The sequence below is a fragment of the Ranitomeya variabilis genome, chromosome 8, assembly GCF_051348905.1.
Source record: "Ranitomeya variabilis isolate aRanVar5 chromosome 8, aRanVar5.hap1, whole genome shotgun sequence".
NCBI classification, from domain to species: Eukaryota; Metazoa; Chordata; class Amphibia; order Anura; family Dendrobatidae; genus Ranitomeya; species Ranitomeya variabilis.
In genome coordinates this window covers 104,906,451-104,934,087 of record NC_135239.1, presented here as the reverse complement: position 1 = coordinate 104,934,087, position 27,637 = coordinate 104,906,451, and positions in this window count along the sequence as shown.

Here is a 27,637-nt window from a genome sequence, read left to right as displayed (position 1 = left end):
TCTCGTGGGTGATGGCGGTGGTACAGCCAAAGTTGTCTTCAGGCTGGGCGAACACATCCCGATAGTGTCCCTGCAGAACTTCCACTTGTATTTGGCTGGATGTGAGCCTGGTAAGTTTCAGCCCGCATTTGGTCAAGGATATTCCGTCCTTCTTTTTGCTGTATTGGCTCTGACACGGAAAGAGCTTCTACGGCTACAATCCAAGGATTTTCCTTTTTTGCGGTCAATTGGACGGTCTGGGGTAGCATCAATTCTTTTGGCATGCCGATGACTTGGGCTATCTCACTCTTGGGAGACAAGGTAAGCGGTTCTTCACTAGTATATGTAGGACCTTGTCAAATGTGTCACGCTGTCAGGGGGGTCTTAACATCACTGAATCTTTGGCCTCTCACCCCTTTGGCCTCTCATTATGGCAACCTCCGCCTGCAGTGCGGGCACCATAGGGTGCATTTTCATCATCCCCTAATACATTCAGTCCAGCTCCACAACATGGTATTATTCCCATTAAACTTTGGCAAGTTAGTCAGCATAGCCCCTAGGGAGATATTGATCCTGGGGGTGCTCCAGATGCTTAATGTGCCCCCGCCAAAGTTGAAGACTGCATCCTGCCGACTACGCCAAGTGAAAGCAGGTATCAGGAGGCAGTAATGGTCAGAGGCAGAGTAAGGGTTAATGGAGGGATTAAATATAACAGCGTTACTCCACGCAGACAGAGGGTATATGGTAGGTAGGATAATGAAACTGTGTATGATAAACATAGGGGCAACAGGTATGTAGTTAGGTAGGGGAGAATTCAAAGGAATCAGACTTATCGGTCTGGTGTTGATGAGCAGTCTCTGAGATGATGGCCGTGGCGTCCCGGCCTGGACGCTTGAAGAATCCGGTGTCGTCCTGGTGCCGAAGGGGTCTTGGATTCCGGCATCGTCGGTGGTCCTGGGATGTCCAGTCGCAGGTCCTGGGTCCTGAAGAAGATCCGCTAAAATGGAAACATCAACATCAGACTTTTGTATCCACATTTTCACCTCAGGTCGCAACTTTTCCTATGTACCAAATATTGAAGAGACCTCTGGAATTCCAGATTTCTATTATCAATGACTGGGAAAGGTGGTGGTGGAGATGGCTCAGAGGAAACAATTTATTTTTTTGAGAAGATATCGGTGAAACACATTATGGATCTTGAAAGTCGGTGGCAAAACAAGGCGCAAAACTACTAGATTGATGATGGAATCTATCTTGTAGAGGCCAATGAACCTGGGTCCCACTTTCTAAGAAGGAACTTTCAACTTAATGTTCCTCCTCTTATTATTGAGAACATCTTGCCACACTAATGTATTAGACGAAAACAACCGTTCCTCCTCAGGTACTCCTGAAGGATAATTCCTGTTGAAGATGTAGAATTGAGGATGAAAATCATATGCCCCAAAAAACGGGGACTTGCCAGTAGATTCATGACACCGGTTAGTCACAGCAAACTCAGATGGAGATAATTAAGAAACTCAATGTGCCTGATATTTGGATACAAAACACCTAAAATATGTCTAAAGATTCTGTATCACTCGCTCAGTTTGCCCATTAGACAGTGGATGGAAGGCAGAAGAAAGTGAAAGATGAATCCGTAAGCGAGCACAAATGCTTTCCAAAATGTAGATATAAATTGAACAATATCAGATGGAATCCTATCTAATTTCACAATTTCTTTAATAAAATTTGTGTCAGAGTCTAGGCATTTGGTAAAGCAGGTAGTGCAATGAAATGAGTTATCTTGCTGGATCTATTTACCACCACCAATATTACTGTGTTACCTGCTAACGCAGGTTGATCCGTAGAAAAATCTATAAACAAATGAGTCCATGATCTGGAGTTGCCAAAGCTTGAAGAGCCCCGAACAGACGAGTATGTGGAGTCCTAGAATGCGCACAAGTACTGCAGGCAGCTACATAATCCCGGACATCCTGATGCACCCCAGACCACCAAAAACGGCAAGTAAGAAGATCTATGGTGGCTTTACTACCAGAATATCCAGCTAGGACCGAAACGTGATGTTCATTCAAAATTCTAAGAAGGAGGTTCAGAGGGACAAACAGTTTACCTGAAGGACAGGCAGCAGGGGAGTTCCCCTGAGCCTCTAGAACCTCCTTTTCCAGATTAGAATATATAGTAGCAATAAATACTCCTTTCTGTAAAATAGGACCAGGCTCACAAGTACTTCATCCCCCTGGAAAACAACGAGACAATGCATCCATCCACCTTATTGTTCTTATCCTCCAGCCTATAAGTCACAAAAAAGTTAAATCTGGTAAAAAACAATGACAGCTTGCCTGTCTATGTGTCAGACAATTAGCAGATTCCAGATACAAAAGATTAGCATGACCGGATGAACTGCACCCTCCAAAAAAAAGACGACATTCCTCAAAAGCCAACTTTATTGCCAAGATTTGCCTATTATATTACCGCAGGGTCAGACTGGGGTGTCTGGGGCCCACAGGGGGAATTGAACCCAGGGGCCCACCCTACAGCTATATGTAAATATCTGTAAGCCATTATCCCTGTTATAATGGAGTATTGACTCTAATACACAAGCTGCTCCTGCACATTACCTGTGTGCCACCATAACTGGTATGTACAATTACGGTAGTTTACATTAAAAGGGTTATTTTGTTAAAACAAGTTATCACCGATCCATGGGCTCCACTGGATAGGTGATCGCTTAGGTCTGACTAGGGTTGAGCGAAACGGGTCGTTCATTTTCAAAAGTCGCCGACTTTTGGCAAAGTCGGGTTTCATGAAACCCGATCCGACCCCTGTGCGGGGTCGGCCATGCGGTACGCGACTTTCGCGCCAAAGTCGCGTTTCAATGACGTGAAAAGCGCCATTTCTCAGCCAATGAAGGTGAACGCAGAGTGTGGGCAGCGTGATGACATGGGTCCTGGTCCCCACCATCTTAGAGAAGGGCATTGCAGTGATTGGCTTGCTGTCTGCGGCGTCACAGGGGCTATAAAGGGGCGTTCCCGCCGACCGCCATCTTACTTCTGCTGATCTGAGCGTAGGGAGAGGTTGCTGCCGCTTCTTCAGAAGCAGGGATAGTGATAGGCAGGGTACATAAAGCTACAAACCGCTTGTGCTGTAGCGATTTCCACTGTCCAACACCACCTTTTGTTTGCAGGGACAGTGGAAGCTACATTTTTTTTTTTCCTCAGCGCTGTAGCTCATTGGGCTGCCCTAGAAGGCTCCCTGATAGCTGCATTGCTGTGTGTACGCCACTGTGCAAACCAACTGCTTTTTTCAAAGCACAAATCCTCTTGTTCCTTCCTTTCTGCACAGCTATCTTTTTGTTTGTCCACACTTTTTATTTAATTTGTGCATCAGTCCACTCCTTATTGCTGCCTGCCATACCTGGCTGAGATTACTGCAGGGAGATAGTAATTGTAGGACAGTCCCTGTTTTTTTTTTTTTTTGTGGGAGATTAAGATTGGCATTTCTGCTAGAGTGCCATCCCTGTGTGTGCCATCTCTCACTCAGTGGGCCATAGAAAGCCTATTAATTTTTTTTGCTTGATTTGGGTTCTAAAATCTACCTGAAAAAAAATCACTACATCAATCAGTGGGAGAAAAATATTGGCCTCAGGGCTTGTGTGCCACTCCTGACTCCTGTGTGTGCAATCTCTCACTCAGTGGGCCATAGAAAGCCTATTAATTTTTTTGCTTGATTTGGGTTCTAAAATCTACCTGAAAAAAAATCACTACATCAATCAGTGGGAGAAAAATATTGGCCTCAGGGCTTGTGTGCCACTCCTGACTCCTGTGTGTGCCATCTCTCACTCAGTGGGCCATAGAAAGCCTATTATTTTTTTTGCTTGATTTGGGTTCTAAAATCTACCTGAAAAAAAAATCACTACATCAATCAATGGTAGAAAAATATTGGCCTCAGGGCTTGTGTGCCACTCCTGACTCCTGTGTGTGCCATCTCTCACTCAGTGGGCCATAGAAAGCCTATTATTTTTTTTGCTTGATTTGGGTTCTAAAATCTACCTGAAAAAAAAATCACTACATCAATCAGTGGGAGAAAAATATTGGCCTCAGGGCTTGTGTGCCACTCCTGACTCCTGTGTGTGCCATCTCTCACTCAGTGGGCCATAGAAAGCCTATTAATTTTTTTGATTGATTTGGGTTCTAAAATCTACCTGAAAAAAAATCACTACATCAATCAGTGGGAGAAAAATATTGGCCTCAGGGCTTGTGTGCCACTCCTGACTCCTGTGTGTGCCATCTCTCACTCAGTGGGCCATAGAAAGCCTATTAATTTTTTTGCTTGATTTGGGTTCTAAAATCTACCTGAAAAAAAAATCACTACATCAATCAGTGGGAGAAAAATATTGGCCTCAGGGCTTGTGTGCCACTCCTGACTCCTGTGTGTGCCATCTCTCACTCAGTGGGCCATAGAAAGCCTTTTTTTTATTATTATTTGGTTTCCACATTGTCCCTGAAAAAATCATTTTATCTTATTTGGTTTCTAAAGTCTCCCTGAAAAAAAAAAAAATAAAATAGGTGGGAGATTAATATTGACATTTGTGCTTGAGTGACAGTCCTGCGTGTGTGGCATCTCTGTGATTTGGTGCCACAGAAAACAGAGTGTGTAACATTGGGCCTGATTTTCCTTGTGGTCTCACCAACTTGTAAAGGGATATTGAAATCATACTGAAGTTATAGCTCACCGTGTAAGTTGTTTGACAGCAACAAATAAAGTTACTTTGGTTAAGTTTTTAAAACAATGAGGAAGTCTTGTGCAAGAGGTCGTGGCCGTGGGCGTTCATTGTCAGCTGGTAATGATGGTAGTGGTAGTGGAGCATCAGGTGGTCGTGGGGATAAAAATATTCCACCTAAGTCTGGAGCTGTGGAGCCAGGTTCGTTGTCTGGCTACACAAGGCCTCGAACGCTCTCTTTTCTGGGAGTAGGAAAACCGCTTTTAAAGCCGGAGCAGCAACAGCAAGTTTTGGCTTACCTTGCAGACTCAGCCTCTAGCTCTTTTGCCTCCTCTTCTGAAACTGGTAAATGTAAAAACAGGGCGTCGCTTGTGGATGTTCACGGTCAGGGACAAGTCGCTTCCTTGTCCTCTTCAGCAAAAACAACAACAAGAGAGAAGGATGCAGCAGGCGACACAACGGGTTACTCCATGGAGCTCTTTACACATACCGTCCCTGGCTTAGAAAGTGAAACACTTAACAGGCCATGCCCATTACAAGTAGATTCTGACATGGAATGCACTGATGCACAGCCACAGCCAGAGTACTATGCTGCTCCTTTGACTCAGACCACAACATTGCCCTCTCAGGGTACTGATCCACAACCAGACCCTGATGAGACTATGTTGCCCTGCCACGAACGCTATACCACCGACCGACACGGTGACACAGATGAAGTTGCACACGAGCTCGAAGAGGAGGTAATAGATGACCCAGTTGTTGACCCCAATTGGCAGCCATTGGGGGAACAGGGTGCAGGCGGCAGTAGTTCAGAAGCGGAGGTGGAGGAGGGGCCGCAGCAGGCATCAACATCGCAACAGGTTCCATCTGCCGGTCCCGTATCTGGGCCAAAACGCGTGTCAAAGCCAAAACCTGTTGGAGGACAGCGTGGCCATCTGGTTAAAGCTCAGTCTGCAATCCCTGAAAAGGGATCCGATGCTAGGAAGAGTGCAGTCTGGCATTTTTTTAAACAACATCCAATTGATAAGCGCAAAGTCATCTGTCAAAAATGTTCAACTAGCTTACGCAGAGGTCAGAATCTGAAAAGTCTCAATACTAGTTGCATGCATAGACACTTAACCACCATGCATTTTCAAGCCTGGACTAACTACCAAACGTCCCTTAAGGTTGTAGCACCCTCGGCCAATGAAGCTAGTCAGCAACGCAACATCCCTTCCGTCACTGTAAGGCCACCATTTTCCGCACCACCGGCAGTATCTGTGCAGGTTTCTTTGCCAGCCAAAAGCAGTCAGGGTCAGGGAACCACCAGTTTTGTAGGAGGAAATATTGCATCTAGGGCACCGGCGGAAACAATACCGTCTCCAACCGTCTCTCAGTCTGCCATGTCCACCGGCACACCCGAAAGTTCCACGATCTCCAGTCCAGCTCACCCTACATGAGACTCTGGTTAGAAAAAGGAAGTACTTATCCTCGCATCCGCGTACACAGGGTTTTAACGCCCACATAGCTAGACTAATCTCATTAGAGATGATGCCCTACCGTTTAGTTGAAAGCGAAGCTTTCAAAGCCCTGATGGAGTACGCTGAACCACGATACGAGCTACCCAGTCGACACTTTTTTTCCAGAAAAGCCATCCCAGCCCTGCACCAGCATGTTAAACAGCGCATCATCCATGCACTCAGGCAATCTGTGAGTACAAAGGTGCACCTGACTACAGATGCATGGACCAGTAGGCATGGCCAGGGACGTTATGTGTCCATCACGGCACACTGGGTGAATGTGGTGGATGCAGGGTCCACAGGGGACATCAATTTCGGGACAGTTGTGCCTAGCCCACGGTCTAGGAAACAGTTGGCTGTAGGCGTTCGCACCCCCTCCTCCTCCTCCTTGTCCTCCTGCAGAAGCGACAGCTCTTCCACAGACCGCAGTCGGCCAACCACTCCATCGGCAGATGACACTGTTGCACACCAGTTGTCCCATTATGGGCCAGCTACTGGCAAGCGTCAGCAGGCTGTATTGGCTATGAAGTGTTTGGGCGACAACAGACACACCGCGGAAGTTCTGTCCGAGTTCTTGCAACAAGAAACGCAGTCGTGGCTGGGCACAGTAGATCTTGAGGCAGGCAAGGTAGTGAGTGATAACGGAAGGAATTTCATGGCTGCCATCTCCCTTTCCCAACTGAAACACATTCCTTGCCTGGCTCACACCTTAAACCTGGTGGTGCAGTGCTTATTGAAAACTTATCCTCGGTTCTCCGACCTGCTCCTCAAAGTGCGTGGACTTTGCTCAAATATCCGCCGTTCGCCCGTACACTCCAGCCGTATGCAGAACTATCAGCGGTCTTTGAACCTTCCCCAGCATCGCCTAATCATAGACGTTGCAACAAGGTGGAACTCAACACTGCACATGCTTCAGAGACTGTGCCAACAGAGGCGGGCTGTTATGTTTTTGTGGGAGGATACACATACACGGGCAGGCAGTAGGATGGCAGACATGGAGTTGTCTGGTGTGCAGTGGTCGAAGATACAAGACATGTGTCAAGTCCTTCAGTGTTTTGAGGAATGCACATGGCTGGTTAGTGCAGACAACGCCATAATAAGCATGAGCATCCCCCTAATGTGTCTGCTGATGCAAAGTTTGACGCACATAAAGGATCAGGCATCTGCACCAGAGGAAGAGGAAAGCCTTGATGACAGTCAGCCATTGTCTGGTCAGGGCAGTGTACAGGACGAGGTAGCGGGCGAAGAGGAGGTGGAGGACAAGGAGGATGATGGGGATGAGTTTATTTTTAATGAGGAAGCTTTCCCGGGGGCACTGGAAATTGGTTGCGTGGCAAGGCCGGGTTCTGGTTTTTTGAGGGACACAAGGGACGTAGATTTGCCTGAAACTGCCCCTCAACCAATCACAACCGGAGATTTGTCAACTGGAACTTTGGCCCACATGGCGGATTATGCCTTACGTATCCTAAAAAGGGACACACGCATTACAAAAATGATGAACGATGACGATTACTGGTTGGCCTGCCTCCTTGATCCACGCTATAAAGGCAAATTGCAAAATATTATGCCACATGAGAACTTGGAACTAATATTAGCAACCAAACAATCAACTCTTGTTGACCGTTTGCTTCAGGCATTCCCAGCACACAGCGCACGTGATCGTTCTCACACGAGCTCCAGGGGCCAGCAGACTAGGAGTGTTAGGGGTGCACACATCAGAAGTGGCGTTGGACAGAGGGGTTTTCTGACCAGGTTGTGGACTGATTTTGCTATGACCGCAGACAGGACAGGTACTGCTGCATCAATTGAAAGTGACAGGAGACAACATTTGTCCAGTATGGTTACTAACTATTTTTCATCCCTTATCGATGTTCTCCCTCAACTGTCATTCCCATTTGATTACTGGGCATCAAAATTAGACACCTGGCCAGAATTGGCAGAATATGCATTGCAGGAGCTTGCTTGCCCGGCAGCTAGTGTCCTATCAGAAAGAGTATTCAGTGCTGCAGGTTCAATATTAACCGAAAAAAGGACTCGTCTGCCTACCCAAAATGTTGATGATCTAACATTCATTAAAATGAACCACAACTGGATTTCGAAATCTTTTGCCCCACCTTGCCCGGCCGAGACCTAGCTTTCCTATGAAAAGCTCTTGCCTGTGGACTACTGTGAATTACTTTTCTAATGTCTAATTTGCTGCAGCTGATTGTCCAGCATACGACATGTTTACACCTCCCTAAATGGCCAAACTCCCCACACGGGGCCGTGGTATCGCGACTTGGCGCAAGCACCCGTGAGACTGCTGTTTGTCTGAAGAGGTGGGTGTGCTCGCTTTTGGTCGACGGCATTGCTACTGGGTCCCTCATAGTACAATAAAGTGTCTCTGGCGGTGGTGGTGCGCACCCAACGTCAGAAACACTGTTGTAACATGAGGGGCCCTGGGCCTGTACCGCCGGCCACAAGAGAGTTCACCCACCCCCAGGTCAAACATTGCTCTACCACTTCCACAGTTATCTCTCACACTTCCACCAATGTTTAGTCTATGCGCTGACATCCTTCCATACCTGCCACTGACAATACCATTGTGTTGACATGTATGATGGTACTTAACATAGTCGGGGGCAGTGTCCTCTATTTACCACAGTAAATACTTTGCGCTAAATTAGTAGGTCTGAAACAACGCAGAGGATCCCACCCCTGAACCTAATGATTGCACCCTTTAGTGTTTTTGTTTTGTTTTAATGCGAGACATTCACATTTATTTGTTGTTTTGGACACTCATTACAATCGGCCTCCGTTGACCAGACCACTGCTGCCCGTGTACCCCTGGAACCAATTATAAAGTGCCTACAGCCAGCCCATTTTATTATGTTAGGCCTTGGAAGCCTGTCTGCGGTCCCTCCTTCCACTAGGCCTCCAATGACCAGACCACTGCTGCCCGTGTACCCCTGGAACCTATTTTACAGTGCATAGAGCCTATTTTTTTATTTTATTTAATATTAATAAAGCCATGATAGACTACTCTGTCCCACGCTATGAGCTACCCAGTTGACAATTCTTTTGCGAGAAAAGCCATCCCACCCCTCCACCAGCATGTTAAAGACCACATTGTCCTTTCATTCTGTCAATCTGTGAGTCCAAAGGTACACCTGACAACAGACACATGGAGCGGTAGGCATGGCCACGGAAGGTTATGTGTCCTTTGTGGCGCAATGGGTTAATGTATTGGATGCATGGTCCACACAGGGGACAGCCTGGTAAGTCTGTCTGCAGTCCCTAATTCAAGTTGTCCTCAAATGAATAAATCTGAGCTTCCACCTTCTGGCTCTCATTAAGTGCTGTTTTTTAAAAAATTGGTGGTTCCGGCCTACTAACGGTGTCTGCCCCTCCCTGGTGTTGTCCTCAACTGAACAAAGCTGAGCTTCCACCTTCTGGCTCTCTTTAAGTGCTGTGTTTTTAAAAATAGGTGGTTATGGGCCTACTAATGGTGTCTGCCCCTGCCTGGTGTTGTCCTCAACTGAATAAAGCTGAGCTTCTACCTTCTAGCTCTGATTAAGCTTTTTTTTTTTTTTTTTTTAATTGCTGGATGGGGCCTAATACCTCTGTTTGCTGCTCCCTGGTGTTTGTCCTCAACTGAATAAAGCTGAGCTTCTACCTTCTGGCTCTCATTAAGTGCTGTTTTTTAAAAGATTGGTGGTTCCGGCCTACTAACGGTGTCTGCCCCTGCCTGGTGTTGTCCTCAACTGAATAAAGCTGAGCTTCTACCTTCTAGCTCTGATTAAGCTTTTTTTTTTTTTTTTAATTGCTGGATGGGGCCTAATACCTCTGTTTGCTGCTCCCTGGTGTTTGTCCTCAACTGAATAAAGCTGAGCTTCTACCTTCTGGCTCTCATTAAGTGCTGTTTTTTAAAAGATTGGTGGTTCCGGCCTACTAACGGTGTCTGCCCCTGCCTGGTGTTGTCCTCAACTGAATAAAGCTGAGCTTCTACCTTCTGGCTTTTGGCCTACAGTAGCAAATATTAAACTGCATTTGGCCTATTAGTGTGTTTGGGCCCTTAAAACAGTGTCTGCTGCTCCTGGGTTTGCTACTCCACTGAACAAAGCAATGCCGTCTGTTTAGTCCTGTTACCAATTTTGAACTGCATTTAGCCTACTTTATTCTTTGGCCCTATATCTGTTTCTTCCTCATCCTGCCCATTCCCCAGCCACTGCTAGATGAGTCTGCTGGTACATTGACCTAGACCACTACATTCCCCTTGCACTCTACACAGCCAGAATCTGACCCTGCTGAAAGTAAGGTTCCCCTTCTCGCATGTTATACCACCTTACACAGGGACAAAGAGGAAGGTGCAGATGAAAGTGCAGGTTCCTTCATCAGGTGGGGGGGGCATACTCGTTGGCGACGTCACTGGCACAGGGCCCCTCAGAGTACACAAAAGTGTCGCTGCTGGTGGGAGGCGCCCCCGCCGTGCAAACACACCGCTGTACTTTGAGGGGCCCTGTGCCAGTGCCAATGCCAACGAGGGGGCCTCCCTGCTTGCTTAGGATCACAGCACTTGCAAACTTGACATACTTACCTCTCACTGCTCCACCGCCGTGACGTAGTCCACGTTTCCTGGGCCCACTAAAAGCTTGAACCAGCCCTACCCTCCACAACTTTTGCAAAATGACCCCCAAGTTCCAATGCCCAACTATTATTATAAAGTTAATTAAGATTGACAAGCTTCAGAAACAAGAGTGGATGTTTTTGGCATTAAAATGGGCACTGTAGGTGTTTTCCTGGCCTCCACTCACTGCCGACTATGCTTCCCCATTGACTTGCATTGGGTTTCGTGTTTCGGTCGATCCCCGACTTTTAGCGATAATCGGCCGACTGCACTCGACTCGACTCTGGACAAAGTCGGGTTTCACAAAACCCGACTCGACCTTAAAAAAATGAAAGTCGCTCAACCCTAGGTCTGACCATTAGAAACTGCACAGATCTGACGAATGAGGAAGTTTTATCCCTGATAGGACACTTATCACCATTTTAAAATGGAGAGGCAAGTGGGATGTCTGACCGCAGCTCTATTCATTCTCTTTTGGGATTCCAGGAAAAAGTAAGTGCAGTACTCGCAGCCACAAAGTAAAAAAATGAATGAATCGGTAGTCAAGTTGAACATGCCACTCCAGTCTAATGGGGATAAAAGGTCCACATTCTGCCAATTGGGTTCAAGCAGTCAGGCCTGCACCAATATGTCATCATCACTTATCCTGTTGAGAAGTGATTACTTTTTTCACAGGCGAACCACTGTAAGTGCATCTCTGCCACTGTGTACCAAGTATTTACTCTCTAATGGAAATAAAGAATGTTCTAATTAAAGTCAGAGAGAACAAATGACCTCCATACACAAGGCAATCCACTATACCAAGATCAATACCACTTACAGGGAAGAAATACCGCCACACCATGACCAGACCACATAGTGATAGAATAAAACCACATATTACCAACATATAGGGACCAAATAATGCTACATACAAGGAGAAATACAGCCACACCATAACTAGACTACATATTCTACCACATACTGTAATGACCGAATAATACCACATACAAGGGAAAAAAAACTGCCACACCGTGACCAGACCACAAATTACCACCACATAATGATTGAATACTACAATACTGGTCATGAATACAAATCACAATACTAAGAACACGGTTATTACCACCAGCGACATTATACACAAGAGCTCTGAATATACAGTCAGTGTACAGGTAAGGCTACTTTCACACTAGCGTCATTTTGCCTACGTCGCAATGCATCTTTTAGGAGAAAAAACACATCCTGCAAAGTTGTCTGCAGGATGCGTTTTTCCCCATAGACTTACATTAGCGACACATTGCGATGTATGGCCACACATCGCATCCGTCGTGAGACGGATGCGTCGTGTTTTGGAGGACCGTCGGCACAAAAAAGTTCCATGTAACTTTTTTTGTGCATCGAGTCGGCCATTTTCGACCACGCATGCACGGCTGAAACTCCGCCCCCTCCTCCCCAGAACTCACAATGGGCAGCGGATGCGTTGTAAAACTGCATCCGCTGCCCACGTTGTGCTACATTTAGCACACTGTCCGTCGGTACGTCGGGCCGACGCTTTGCGTCAGCCCGTACCGACAGACTAGTGTGAATGTAGCCTTATACTGTGATCACCAGTGACATTATACACAGGAGCTCTCTATATCATGTACTGTATAGTGTACAGGTAATACAGTGATCACCAGTGACATTATACACAGGAGCTCTGTATATAGTGTACAGTGTACAGGTAATAGAGTGATCAACAGTGACATTATACACATGAGCTCTGCATATAGTCTTATTCTACAGGTAATACAGTGATCACCATTGAAATTATACACTGGAGTTCTGTATATACTGTCAGTGTATAAGTAGCACAGTGATCACCGGTGACACTGTATACTGGAGCTCTGTATATAGCATCAGTGTACAGGTAATACAGTGATCATTAGTGGCATTTTACACTGGATCTCTGTATATAGTGTCAGTGTACAAGTAATACAGTGATCACCGGTGACATTATACACAGGAGCTCTGTACATAGTATACAGTATATAGTGTATGTATTCAGGTAATACATTGACTCACCAGTAGTTGAAGTCCTTCATCTTCACTTTTCTTCTTCATCCAGCACAGACCGCCATCACTTCTTCCAGCCAGTACTCGTCTCTACAAAAAAAACCACACAATCATCAATAGCTGATCGCTTCCACAGCACATTCTCATGTTTCCCCGAGTTATACACTACGTCAGATGAAGAAAAAAATTGGTATTGTTATTAGGAAGTTAGACAGTTAAAAGTTTATGAACCCTTCAGGTGCTTCACAAACACTAACGCAACGTGGAAGGAAATTTACATTTAACTTTTTTCACAAAAATTTTACTTTAGCCCCAAATTTGTTATTTTCACAACGGTAAAAAGAGAAATGGACCCTAAAATTTGTAGTCCAATTTATTTTGAGTATGCTGATACCCCAAATGTGTGGAAAATCCTGTTTAGGTGCATGGCAGGGCTCAGAAGGGATGGCTGGAATCGAGAGCAGACGCTATGTCACATTTTGAGAGCCCCTGATGTGCCTCATTTTGGAAGCTAGGCCCCTTAAGGAATGTATCTAGATGTGTGGTGAGCACCTTGAAACCCCAGGTGCTTTACAGAAGTTTATAACATAGAGCATTGAAAATAAAAAAATAATTTTACCAACAAAAATGCACTTTTATCTTCACATTTTATTTTCACAAGGTTAACAGGAAAAAATGGACTCCAAAGTTTGTTGTGCAATTTATTCTATGTCAATACCCCATATGTGGAGGAAAACTACTTTTTGGTCGTATAGCAGGGCTCAAAAAAGGAAGGAGTAACGTTTTGGAATGCAGACTTTGATGGAATGGTCCGAGGGCATCATGTCCCTTTTCGAGAGCCCCTAATGTGCTTAAACAGTGAAAAAAAAGTGACCCATTTTGGAAACTACACCCCTCAAGGAATTTTTCCAGGGCTATAGTGAGCATTCTAAACCCACGGGTACTACACAGAATTTGATAACATTAGGTCGTCATATTGAAAATGTTAATATTTTTTCACAAAAATGTTTTTGCCCCAAATTTGTAATTTTCATAATGGATAATGGGTAAATTCGGACCCCATATTTTATTGCACAATATGTCCCAAATGCGACAATACCCCATACTTAGTGAAAAACTTCGGCTTGGGCTCATGGCAGGGCTAGGAAAGGAAAGAGAGCTATTTGCCTGGGATAGATTGTGTATGCCATGCAGCATTTGAAAAGCCCCTGACATGAGAAAACAGCAGAAACCCTTAACAAGTACCCCCATTTTGGAAACTAGACTCCTCAGAGAATTCATCTAGGGGTGTAGTAAGTATTTTGAATCCATATGTGCCTCACAGAATTTTATAACATTGAGACGTGGAAATATGAGATTTTAGTGGTAAAAATTTAATATTTGTTTTTTGCTGCAAATCTGTCAGGTACACAGGGATTAAAAGGTGAAACTAGACCCCACAATTTATTGCGCAATTTCTCCCAAACTCGATGCTGCCCCAAATGTTGTCAGAAATTACTGTTAGACCACATGTCAGCGCTGAGAAAAAAGGAGCACTATTTGGCTTTTGGAGCACAAAGTTTGCTAGAATAGTTTGCTGGCACAATTTGCGGAGCCCCGAAGGTGCCTGAACAGCTGAAAAACACCAAAAGTGACCCCATTGTAGAAACTGCATCTCTCAATGAATTCATCTATGGCTGCAGTGACTACTTTGTAACATCAATTGCAAATCTTCCAATCTAGTACCTATACATTGTGTCCCCATACAGTGTAGAACCTCATATATTGTAGCGCCCCCACACATTGTGCCCAGCTTATGCTTCTGGTGATACACACGCATAAATTGTTAGGTACCGTACCTTTGCTCCATTATAATAATGCCAAAGATGTGGTCGCTTAATGTAGTTTAGGCATAATGGGGCTCAGAAGGAGGGGGCATTTGGATTTGGGAGCTCTACATGCATGTGTTGTGACTGTCACACAGCTGTGACACATGCAGCTGCGGCGCCGAACAGCTGATTATCGGGAGCGCTCCAAGGCAGCTATGCGGTTAGTGCTATAGCTCTCCAGATAAGCACTTATCCAAAGCTATTCGATCAACCATATTCGCTATATTCTGAGAGCTATAAGTTTTTTTTTTGCAGAATGGGCCATAAAAGGACTTTTTCTCGAGGGACTATTTGGCATTTTCATTTATACCATTTTTTCTGCATACAACTTTTTGATCACTTTTTATAAGTCACTGTGATGAAAAAGCATAATTTTTGGCTTGTTTTTTACTTATTATTTTACGACACTTGCCATTCTGTAAAAATAACATGCTTTATTTATAGAGCATGTTGTTCCGGACTCGTCGATACCAAATATGTATACTTTTTTTGTCACAAACATTGCGTTTTGAGTGATGAAACAGCTTTTCATGATATGAGTACACTTTTTTGTGTGTTTTTTTACTTTTTTTCACATTTTATTTTACTTTTTCACTTAGACCCACTGAGGGACATAGTATAATTTTCGGTTTGATAACTGGTACTGCAGTGCATGAGATTGTCAGTGTCTCACTGACCCAGCCTGTGAGACTCAGCTTAAGGCTGGAGTCACACTAGAGAGGAATACGGACGAGTCCTATGTGAGAAAAAAAATCGCATAGCACTCAGACCAATGTTAATCTATGTGGCAGCTTCCATCACGGTTTTTTTTTGTATTGCAAGGTGCCATTAAGCCTGCTTAGTAATGGAGAGGTGTCAATAAGACACCTATCCATTACTAATCCTATAGTTGTTAATGGGTTAAGTAAAGACACAGCCAGGAAAAAGTATTTTAATGAAATTAAACACTAAACACTGTTTGACCATTTTATTGTTACTCCTAATCCATGTGAAGCCCTCGATCTTCTGGAAAAAATAAAAAATAAATAAAGAACAATATACCCATACCTGTCCGGCGTTCAGTCAGTCCGACACCGTAATCCATATCTGGGGCATATAAAGTTTACAACCAGGAGTGGTGCTAGTGCTACTGGCCCTGCTGTAAACTACTGGGGAATGAATGAAATGCTGGGAGCGGAGCTTCAGAGACTAGCGGTGACGTAGCTGAAGCTGCACTCCCTCACAGCCTGAACTCAGATGAACTCTTGAGCGTGGGAAAATGCCACTATACTCCTATTCCCCAGTGCAGTTAAAAAGCAGCGCAGAGTAATAAGGTCCCTAAACCACTGCCATTAAAAGGCGTTTTGGAGGTCATAAAGGGGTTAAATAAGTAATAAGATACTGCCCTTGAGACGTTGCAGTCAGTGTACTGAGCCAAACACTCCGCATGTTGGGATGTGACGACCCGCTAAGACACACAGGCTCACTATGGGATTCCCTTGTTTCCCTGTGAACCAGACTGAGGCTGGTCACATCAGATAAAGGTCACATTTATGTGACTGGTGTGCACACACAAATTAGCCAATTTGTGTTCTAAGTATCTTCTTTTCATAAGTACAGTATATCCTATATAGCAGTAATGCAGTTTCTATTTCACATTCAGCCTATGCATATACAGTTGTGCTCTAAAGTTTACATACCACGGCAGAATTTTTGCTTTCTTGGCCTTTTTTCAGAGAATATGATATGAGTAACACCAAAACTTTTTCTCCTCTCATGGTAAGTGGTTGGGTGAAGCCATTTATTGTCAAACTACTGTGCTTTCTCTCAATAAATGATGCCACGCTTGAGGGTGTATTTTTAGAAACAGAATAATAAAACAAAGTTATATAAATAGCCTCCCAGTGGTATGGTATGATCAGAGGTGTGGCCCCTTTAAATGTAGTTTAATCACTCTCTGGGGCCACTAAGGTTGTCCAGTTTAAAAGATGCAGCAGAGAAATCAGTGCTCCAGGTGTGATCGCAAGGGGAGAAAACGTAGGAACATATGGACAAACACTTACTCTAGTATTGGTAAGTCGCTGCTTGTATATTGCAGAGTTGTGTCCAGGCATGTAGATTTCAGTGAGGGGAGTGAACTCCTGCAATAGGCAAGGTAGCAGGAGTACGGAGAGGCTGCTCAGAGCCAGGGAAGCCCCGGCCAGTGGCGTCCAAGGAAAAAATGGCCGGCAGTGCTTGCTAGCGTGTGACATCACAAAGGCTATGGAGCAGCGCTGGGATCAAAAAGGGTGACCAATGGGATTCGAAGGACTGAATCCTTCTTCATCAGAAGAAGCTAGTGTTCATCAGCAGAGCCAAGCAAATCTATAGATTCTGTTTGGTTTTCATAAAGCTCCATTTTCCATGGTTGGTCTATCGGTTTTTGGTCTGAAAATCTCTTGGGTAGTGATAGATGTTGAAAGGACCATGCACACGGTGGCTGCAAACAATGCACCTGGAGCACCCTCATGGGGCTGTTGAGAACTCGGTACCGGGTCCTTCGGTTCACAGGGGGATGTCACGGTGGCTGACCCGGCCCGTGGCCCTGGGACGTCCATGTAAAAGTGAAAGGTCTTTAAAGGGAATGTTCGTGACGCCACCTGTGGTATTCAGTCAGGGTGACCGACGATGCTTTAAGGGGTCTGCTGGGGTAATGTTATGGCAGCTAGATGGTATACCTTTCCACAGGTGAAGTATATCCCCAGGGCTTCCCGATGTGTAGATGGTGGTATGGTGAGAGGCGCAGAGAAGAACGAGGTTGCAGTCTCTTTACCTTTACTGAAGGCTTCAGCATCCACAGTCCAGAGCACCAGATCACAGGATAGGCAGAGTCTGGCCGGTTTGGAGTCAAGTCCAGAGTCCACTTGTCCAGGTGGAAATCAGTAGCCTTCCCTTGTGCTGCAGTGTTGTAGTTCCTTACTGCCTAAGGCTTCACATAAGGTCCTCACAGATTTAATGTCTTTCTCTCTGTCCTCCATACAGGATAGGACAAACCCGTATGACTGGTGGCTTGAGGCGGTTTATAGGGACTCTATCATGCCCCAGCCTCTAAGGGGTGTCACCGTGTCTCCTGGGTGTAGGGCGGACAGGTAACATGAAATTAGCTGTCCTGCAGGTCTCTGGAGCAAGGCATAAAGGTCATTACTCCCTCGGTGTTCCGACTACTGGGATTCTGCACCTCAGAAGGAGGTAGCCTGTGTAGGGCTGGTCCCCTTCTGGTATCCACTCCTTTGCTACGACTTCCTTGCACGCTCGCTGCAATACAGTTCTGCCTTCTGTGTGTCTCTTTCTAGAAGCTGCAGCTCTGAGCACAGCTCTGTGTCCTTCTCCTTTGTTCTCTGACAGGATCCCACCCCTGTCAGGGACCAACTCACTGAGCGGAGCTCAGCCAGCAACTAGCTAACTTTCTCTACAGGCGACCAGTTTTACCAATGTGGGGAGTGACCTAATAAATGGGAGCAAGAGCTCCCCCTTGTGGCCTGGAGTGTGAAATGTGTTGCATGTTTGTGATACCTGGATGCAGTTATCCTTCACTGCCTCCAAATGTAGCATCACTCTCCCTGAGAGGAAAGCAACACCACTGCGACGACCAGGACCTTGGGGCGCCGCACACCATTTCCAGATTTTGATCTGAATGAAAAAAAAAAATATTATTCTCAGAGATAACACCTGTCTGTTGGTACGTGTTCCCACTACTTTTGCCCGGGTTTCACAACTATCAGTACATTATCTGCTCCACGAGCAATTACTTCAGCAGGTTCTGGAGGACCTTTGTCCTCAGATTTTTACACCATCATTGATAGGATGTGAGGATCCAAATCCTTTATCAAATCTAACCTGATGGGCACCCCTCTGGCGTGTGCCCATTGGTAAGCAGCCTTTTCTCCCAGGTGTCCATATTTCTGGTGTGCTCACTGAGTCAATTCGAGCAGTCGCTCAGTGTTATCAGTCTTTTTCCTGGATTCAGCGAATGTTCATTTGCTACTAAAAAAAAGCTGAAGAGCCTTTCCAGTGTATCTGAAGCACAATAACCATGAACATTAAACACAGTCACTTTTATTCTTTGTACAATTGCCCAGATATCTTGCCACAACTCTTCCCCACATTACAGGATTGCTCCATTTAGTAGTAGTAGGCACAAGCACATTGATCTCTAACAAATTCTAAATTGTCTCTGTGGCGCCCCAGGGTCCTGGTCGTCACAGTAGCATTGCTTTCCTCATAGGGAGAGTGATGTTACGTTTGGAAGCGATGAAGGATAACTCTTATCAGGTAACCACCATAAACACAACACGTTCACACTCCAGGCCACAAGGGGGAGCTTTTGATCCTATTTAATAGGTGACTCCCCTATATATATTGTGGTTTGGAGGGAAAGAGGTGAGTTTTCAGTCAGATTGTCAGAGAGACAGAAGGGAGGAGACCGACCTAGAGGGTCAGAAGGTCTGAAGGGGCCGTGTAGTCTGAAGTACTACAGCTCCTGGAAAGAGACATACAGAAAGCCGAACATTGTTCAGTGAGCGTGCAGTAGAGCAAAGCATGGGAGATGATAAAAGAAGAAAATGAGGGCACTCACCAATCTTTCACGTTCTTAGTCCTTTATTGCAACACGATCCAGTTAAAACACATGGCCGGGGAAGAGAGAGAGCCGAAGCCCGTGTGAGCAGGCGAGAGACGACAGCTGTTTCGCGCTGTGCTTTGCGCTTCTACAGGTCAGCTTGTGCATAGGTGAAACAGTGGAAATGTAGTGCCGGCCATGACACCGCCCACCACTGTGTCCCCTCCCACAAACCAAACGATACATACATATACTTTAAAAAGCACACTTAAAACCATTAACGCAACCTTAGTTGGTAACAAAACCTTTTGGCAGAGCAGACAATTGGAGACATTTAAAGTTATTCTAGGAACCACAGTTAATCTTTAGAAAGCATAAAGGGTTAACCTTTAGAAAGCATAAAGGGTTAAACCCTCGCCGCTACCAACAGCGCACAAGACACTGCAGAATGCACAACTTCTGCCATAATATTCACAAAATTACCCCCCAACATCGGTATAAATGTCAGCAAAAAGCAGAGAAAGAAAAAAAAAAAATCTTTTCAAAAAAATTCTTAAAAAAAAAAAAAAATAATAATTATCCTTTTTTTCCCAAGCAGCAAATTATTAAAGAAACAATGTATATAATAGTACACTGGCGCTACACTATTAAGGAGACACTAAAACAACACTGCTGCTGGTGATTAGACAGGGTCTGTGTAAACCCCTGCTTAGTAAGAAAATAAAAGTGAATGCAAAAGTTATCACCTGCGCTAAAAGGGTACGTTGGTGGATAGAGTAAGTATGTGGATACCAGGAGAATAGTTGTGCAGATACGGTAATTAAAAAGCAATGCCGCCAGACATAATGATTAATTGCCCAAGCACTTACTGCATGGATCTGTGATGGCGCTGCAGGGTAGCTGTAACTTTTCCCGAGAGGTGTCCAGTGATTAGTCCCGTAGTGCGGTAGAGCAGAGGGGTAGAATACGCTGGATAGCTGCTCGCTGGTCACAGGGAAGCAGGACGAGCCGCCTGCATCTGGTGTGCCCCGGCCGGAAGCAACGCCGAAGCAGTGGCGGAGCGTGAAAAGGGCGTAGCTAAAACCAACGCGTTTCGAAGGATAAGTTCCTTCTTCGTCAGGGCCCTGACGAAGAAGGAACTTATCCTTCGAAACGCGTTGGTTTGTGTCCCTGCACGCTCCCCGTCCTTACTTTGTGTGTGACGTCACACTTTAGCTACGCCCTTTTCACGCTCCGCCACTGCTTCGGCGTTGCTTCCGGCCGGGGCACGCCAGATGCAGGCGGCTCGTCCTGCTTCCCTGTGACCAGCGAGCAGCTATCCAGCATATTCTACCCCTCTGCTCTACCGCACTACGGGACTAATCACTGGACACCTCTCGGGAAAAGTTACAGCTACGCTGCAGCGCCATCACAGATCCATGCAGTAAGTGCTTGGGCAATTAATCATTATGTCTGGCGGCATTGCTTTTTAATTACCGTATCTGCACAACTATTCTCCTTGTATCCACATACTTACTCTATCCACCAACGTACCCTTTTAGCGCAGGTGATAACTTTTGCATTCAAATTATTAAAGAAATATCGACATATCCACACGGTCATTGAAACCTAGTGGCCCCAATGCTTCACTGCGCAGAATCCATCTCGTCTCACATCTGAGGAGCAGATTATCCAGATCACCTCCTGGCGCCGGCAGACTGACTTTCTCAATCCCGGTGAAGGAGAGGACCCCTGCATCACCGCCATGTGTATCCCTAACATGTGTAATTAACCGTGGAACACCTTTCCCTGAGACAATCGATCTGCAATGCTCGCGGAAACGAACATATAGTGGCCGGATCGTCTTTCCCACATAGTAATACCTGCAAGGACAGAAAACAACGTATACTACGTGATCTGTCCTGCATGTGATGAAATCTTTAACCGTGTGCTTCACTGCACCTATATGAAGAGTCCGGTAAGTTACATGTTGCTTACACCAAGGACAATGCCCACACCTGAAATTACCTTTGGGTATAGCAGTGTTCAGCCAGTTCTGATTTGACTTAACTACCCGACTCCTCACTAATTTGTCCCTTAGTCTGATGCTCCGTTTATTCGCTATGAGGGGACCCCTAGACACTACCTCAGCCAACTCCTTGTCCCGACCTAAGATATGCCAATTTTTCTTAATGGCCAATCTGATTTGCTGGTCCATATTGCTGTATTGAAAACTGAAGGTAAACCTTCTCTCTACGTCAACCCTATTAGAAGGCACCTTCCTTACGTTCTTGCTTATGCAACTCCTCTCACTTCTCACTTTTTCCTTTTCTGTCATTAAAGCCCTATCAGGATACCCTCTTTGTTTGAATCTAGTCTCCATCTCATTTAGCTGCCGATCAAAACCCTCATCAGTATTATTAACCCTACTCACTCTCAGAAACTGACTATAGGGCAAAGAGCGTTTTGTATGCATTGGGTGGAAACTATTAAAATGTAACATGGTGTTACCTGCTACTGGCTTATGATAAAGCGACGTACAGATCTTATTGTCCTTAATTTCCACCAGGACATCCAGGAACTCCAACCGCTGCTCTCCGAAAACTGACGTGAAGGCCATGTTCATATTATTACTCTGATTAAGGTAAGTTACAAAACTATTGAAAGCCTCTTCTGTTCCATCCCAAATCAATACTACATCGTCGATATATCTCTGATAAAACTTTATATGATGCAAAAAATTATTTTTATTTGCGTACACATATTTCTCCTCAAAGAGCCCCAAAAACAAATTTGCGAAGGTACAAGCTGCCGGAGTCCCCATCGCAGTCCCCACTGACTGTACATACCAATCATCCAAGAACATAAACGCGTTATGCGTGAGGATGAACTCCAAACCCTCACACACAAAGCCAATAAAATTCTGGCTCTTTCCCGTGGTGCACAAAATCTGATTGACAACCTCAACCCCTATTTTTTGGGGGATCCTGGTATATAAACTTTCGACATCTATCGAGGCCAGGGAAAAATTCTCCTGCCATTCGACATCTTGGATACCACACAGAAAAGAGTTAGTATCCTTCAAATAAGCAGGAATATCTTTCAACATGGGACGCAACAGCCAATCAATGTACTGGGACAGGGGTTCGGTGAGCGATCCTATCCCAGACACGATTGGCCGTCCCGGGGGATTGTCAACAGACTTGTGCACCTTGGGGATGTGGTACCAGTGGGGCCTGGTCGGGAACTCCGGCAGCAATTTCTCCGCCTTTTTCTTGGAAATAATACCTAACTCAACATACTTTCTCAAGTATGATCTTAATTTGCTCTTATATTTTTGCAAGGGGCTACTCGGAAGCAACCTGTATACATTAGAATCAGACAATTGTCTCTTGGCCTCGGCAATGTAGTATGATCTGGGAAGTAACACAATCTTTCCACCTTTATCTGCAGCCCTCACTACTGTGTCCTCCCAAGAGCAAATCTCCTGCAATGCCTTATTCTCATCTTCCGATAAATTCTTGGGAGGTTTTTGATAAATCACAGCCTCCACGTCTTTTATTACCTGAGCCTCAAAAAGATCAATCATATTGCCTGGAGACACCATAGGCATAAACCTCGAGGGAACTCCTCCTTTAAAGGGAGCAAATGCTACTGTATCACCATTATTGAAATCGACTGATTCCTCTGCTATATTTAACAACAGTCTAGCATCCTCCCTCATATCGGCTAGAGCTCCTGTGCCTGCCATAAAACCCAAAGGGCCAATAGAACACGGGTTTTCCCCTTCCAGGACATTACTGCTCGTAGCTTTATTAGAAAATGCTTTAAAAAGGTGAATTTTCCTGATAGACTTAAACAGGTCAATTTTAAACTCTGTCAGATCGAACTCTTGCGGTATGCAAAAGCCCAAACCCTTAGACAGTAAGGACAAGTGAGCTGGAGTTAGAGCATGATCAGTTAAATTTATAATTGCATCCCCCGTCAGGGTTACTGGTATCTCCGGGTCCAAGCCACATGCTTCCGCTTGCGTTGTTTGCCTCCGCCGGCCTTTCCTTCTGCCCCTCCGGGTCCTCCTCCTAAAGGGGTCGACATATCGACGGTTTCAATGTCCGTAGTAGGCAATGCTTCTAAGGACGCGGTCAGATTACCTGCGCCATCACTAAGGCTAGACTCGGATTCGGTAGTCAGATAATCTTTATTGCGGTATCTGTTTTTATTTCTATTTCCGTTACTCCTCCTCCAACCCGTGGTATTTCTCCCCTTACCAATACCATCCGGGGGTGTATTCCACGAAAAAATGCACCCTGTGTCGAAATCTGCTTTATCACTAATAAATTTGTCTCTCTTTCTTTGCTTAACGTTTGCCTGAATGGGTATCAGTCTGCCATCCAATTTTTTACTGAAGGTGGCCCATTGACTCTCAGTATGGCGTGATTTTAATTCTGCTTGTGTTTTGACCAATTCGCTGTTCACTTTATCGTAATTCTGTAAATTTGTTCTCAGAACTAAAGACAATAACTCCTGCGAGCATTTAAGCATAATGCTTTCCCACTCCTTTCGGAAGGTACTATCATCGCTGTGCTGGGATATCTGCTTCCAGACCCTCAGTCCGCGCGGAACTCTCCCACTTTCACAATACGATTTCAAAGAGTTATTTGTCCAAAATAATTTGATCTCTCTTTCAGCTAAATTTGTCAATTTAAACTCCAAGGCTTTGGTGCTCATTGCATGTATCCCATCAGCCTGCTCACACTCTTTAAAATAACTCTCAACGTCCTCCCGGCCAGCTTGTAATCCCATTCTGGGTTGCACGGTAGCCAATTCCATCTGCTCCAATGCAGGATCCATTTAATCATCTACACCTGACAGTCCTGTCAGTAGCGTGCTCAGCTCTGATACAATTAGATTGGAAGGGGAAAACCCGTGTTCTATTGGCCCTTTGGGTTTTATGGCAGGCACAGGAGCTCTAGCCGATATGAGGGAGGATGCTAGACTGTTATTAAATATAGCAGAGGAATCAGTCGATTTCAATAATGGTGATACAGTAGCATTTGCTCCCTTTAAAGGAGGAGTTCCCTCGAGGTTTATGCCTATGGTGTCTCCAGGCAATATGATTGATCTTTTTGAGGCTCAGGTAATAAAAGACGTGGAGGCTGTGATTTATCAAAAACCTCCCAAGAATTTATCAGAAGATGAGAATAAGGCATTGCAGGAGATTTGCTCTTGGGAGGACACAGTAGTGAGGGCTGCAGATAAAGGTGGAAAGATTGTGTTACTTCCCAGATCATACTACATTGCCGAGGCCAAGAGACAATTGTCTGATTCTAATGTATACAGGTTGCTTCCGAGTAGCCCCTTGCAAAAATATAAGAGCGAATTAAGATCATACTTGAGAAAGTATGTTGAGTAAGGCTACGTTCACATTTGCGTTGTGCGCCGCAGCGTCGGCGCCGCAGCGCACAACGCAAACAAAAACGCAGCAAAACGCATGCACAACGCTGCGTTTTGCGCCGCATGCGTCGTTTTTTTCATTGAATTTGGACGCAGCAAAAATGCAACTTGCTGCGTCCTCTGCGCCCCGACGCGGGCGCCGCAGCGACGCATGCGGCGCAAAACGCAAGTGCGCCGCATGTCCATGCGCCCCCATGTTAAATATAGGGGCGCATGACGCATGCGGCGCCGCTGCGGCGCCCGACGCTGCGGCGCTGGCCGCAAATGTGAACGTAGCCTTAGGTATTATTTCCAAGAAAAAGGCGTAGAAATTGCTGCCGGAGTTCCCGACCAGGCCCCACTGGTACCACATCCCCAAGGTGCACAAGTCTGTTGACAATCCCCCGGGACGGCCAATCGTGTCTGGGATAGGATCGCTCACCGAACCCCTGTCCCAGTACATTGATTGGCTGTTGCGTCCCATGTTGAAAGATATTCCTGCTTATTTGAAGGATACTAACTCTTTTCTGTGTGGTATCCAAGATGTCGAATGGCAGGAGAATTTTTCCCTGGCCTCGATAGATGTCGAAAATTTATATACCAGGATCCCCCAAAAAATAGGGGTTGAGGTTGTCAATCAGATTTTGTGCACCACGGGAAAGAGCCAGAATTTTATTGGCTTTGTGTGTGAGGGTTTGGAGTTCATCCTCACGCATAACGCGTTTATGTTCTTGGATGATTGGTATGTACAGTCAGTGGGGACTGCGATGGGGACTCCGGCAGCTTGTACCTTCGCAAATTTGTTTTTGGGGCTCTTTGAGGAGAAATATGTGTACGCAAATAAAAATAATTTTTTGCATCATATAAAGTTTTATCAGAGATATATCGACGATGTGGTATTGATTTGGGATGGAACAGAAGAGGCTTTCAATAGTTTTGTAACTTACCTTAATCAGAGTAATAATATGAACATGGCCTTCACGTCAGTTTTCGGAGGGCAGCGGTTGGAGTTCCTGGATGTCCTGGTGGAAATTAAGGACAATAAGATCTGTACGTCGCTTTATCGTAAGCCAGTAGCAGGTAACACCATGTTACATTTTAATAGTTTCCACCCAATGCATACAAAACGCTCTTTGCCCTATAGTCAGTTTCTGAGAGTGAGTAGGGTTAATAATACTAATGAGGGTTTTGATCGGCAGCTAAATGAGATGGAGACTAGATTCAAACAAAGAGGGTATCCTGATAGGGCTTTAATGACAGAAAAGGAAAAAGTGAGAAGTGAGAGGAGTTGCATAAGCAAGAACGTAAGGAAGGTGCCTTCTAATAGGGTTGACGTAGAGAGAAGGTTTACCTTCAGTTTTCAATACAGCAATATGGACCAGCAAATCAGATTAGCCATTAAGAAAAATTGGCATATCTTAGGTCGGGACAAGGAGTTGGCTGAGGTAGTGTCTAGGGGTCCCCTCATAGCGAATAAACGGAGCATCAGACTAAGGGACAAATTAGTGAGGAATCGGGTAGTTAAGTCAAATCAGAACTGGCTGAACACCGCTATCCCCAAAGGTAATTTCAGGTGTGGGCATTGTCCTTGGTGTAAGCAACATGTAACTGACCGGACTCTTCATATAGGTGCAGTGAAGCACACGGTTAAAGATTTCATCACATGCAGGACAGATCACGTAGTATACGTTGTTTTCTGTCCTTGCAGGTATTACTATGTGGGAAAGACGATCCGGCCACTATATGTTCGTTTCCGCGAGCATTGCAGATCGATTGTCTCAGGGAAAGGTGTTCCACGGTTAATTACACATGTTAGGGATACACATGGCGGTGATGCAGGGGTCCTCTCCTTCGCCGGGATTGAGAAAGTCAGTCTGCCGGCGCCAGGAGGTGATCTGGATAATCTGCTCCTCAGATGTGAGACGAGATGGATTCTGCGCAGTGAAGCATTGGGGCCACTAGGTTTCAATGACCGTGTGGACATGTCGATATTTCTTTAATGATTTGCTGCTTGGGAAAAAAAGGATAATTATTATTATTTTTTTTTTTTTTAAAGAATTTTTTTGAAAAGATTTTTTTTTTTTTTTGTTTCTTTGCTTTTTGCTGACATTTATACCGATGTTGGGGGGTAATTTTGTGAATATTATGGCAGAAGTTGTGCATTCTGCAGTGTCTTGTGCGCTGTTGGTAGCGGCGAGGGTTTAACCCTTTATGCTTTCTAAAGATTAACCCTTTATGCTTTCTAAAGATTAACTGTGGTTCCTAGAATAACTTTAAATGTCTCCAATTGTCTGCTCTGCCAAAAGGTTTTGTTACCAACTAAGGTTGCGTTAATGGTTTTAAGTGTGCTTTTTAAAGTATATGTATGTATCGTTTGGTTTGTGGGAGGGGACACAGTGGTGGGCGGTGTCATGGCCGGCACTACATTTCCACTGTTTCACCTATGCACAAGCTGACCTGTAGAAGCGCAAAGCACAGCGCAAAACAGCTGTCGTCTCTCGCCTGCTCACACGGGCTTCGGCTCTCTCTCTTTCCCGGCCATGTGTTTTAACTGGATCGTGTTGCAATAAAGGACTAAGAACGTGAAAGATTGGTGAGTGCCCTCATTTTCTTCTTTTTCATTGCTACATATTTATGGACACATTTTCATTGAGGTGCACCACCAAGTCACCACTGTATGGTTTGTCCATCCGAAGTCTGCACAAATGCACCTTGACTAGAGCCTATGAGAAGTCGTTAAGACACATGCAGTGCCTCTCTTCTCCTTTTTTCTTTTGATTTTGGATACAAAGCATGGGAGAGTAACATCAGGGGAGACCAGCTAAGAGCAGGCTTTCTCCCTTTGAAGCACAGATAACCGGTATCCGGAACACTGAGGTTGTAAGGACTCTATGACTTACATCAGAGACCGGCAGGACAGCTGAACTGCAAGTTACATGT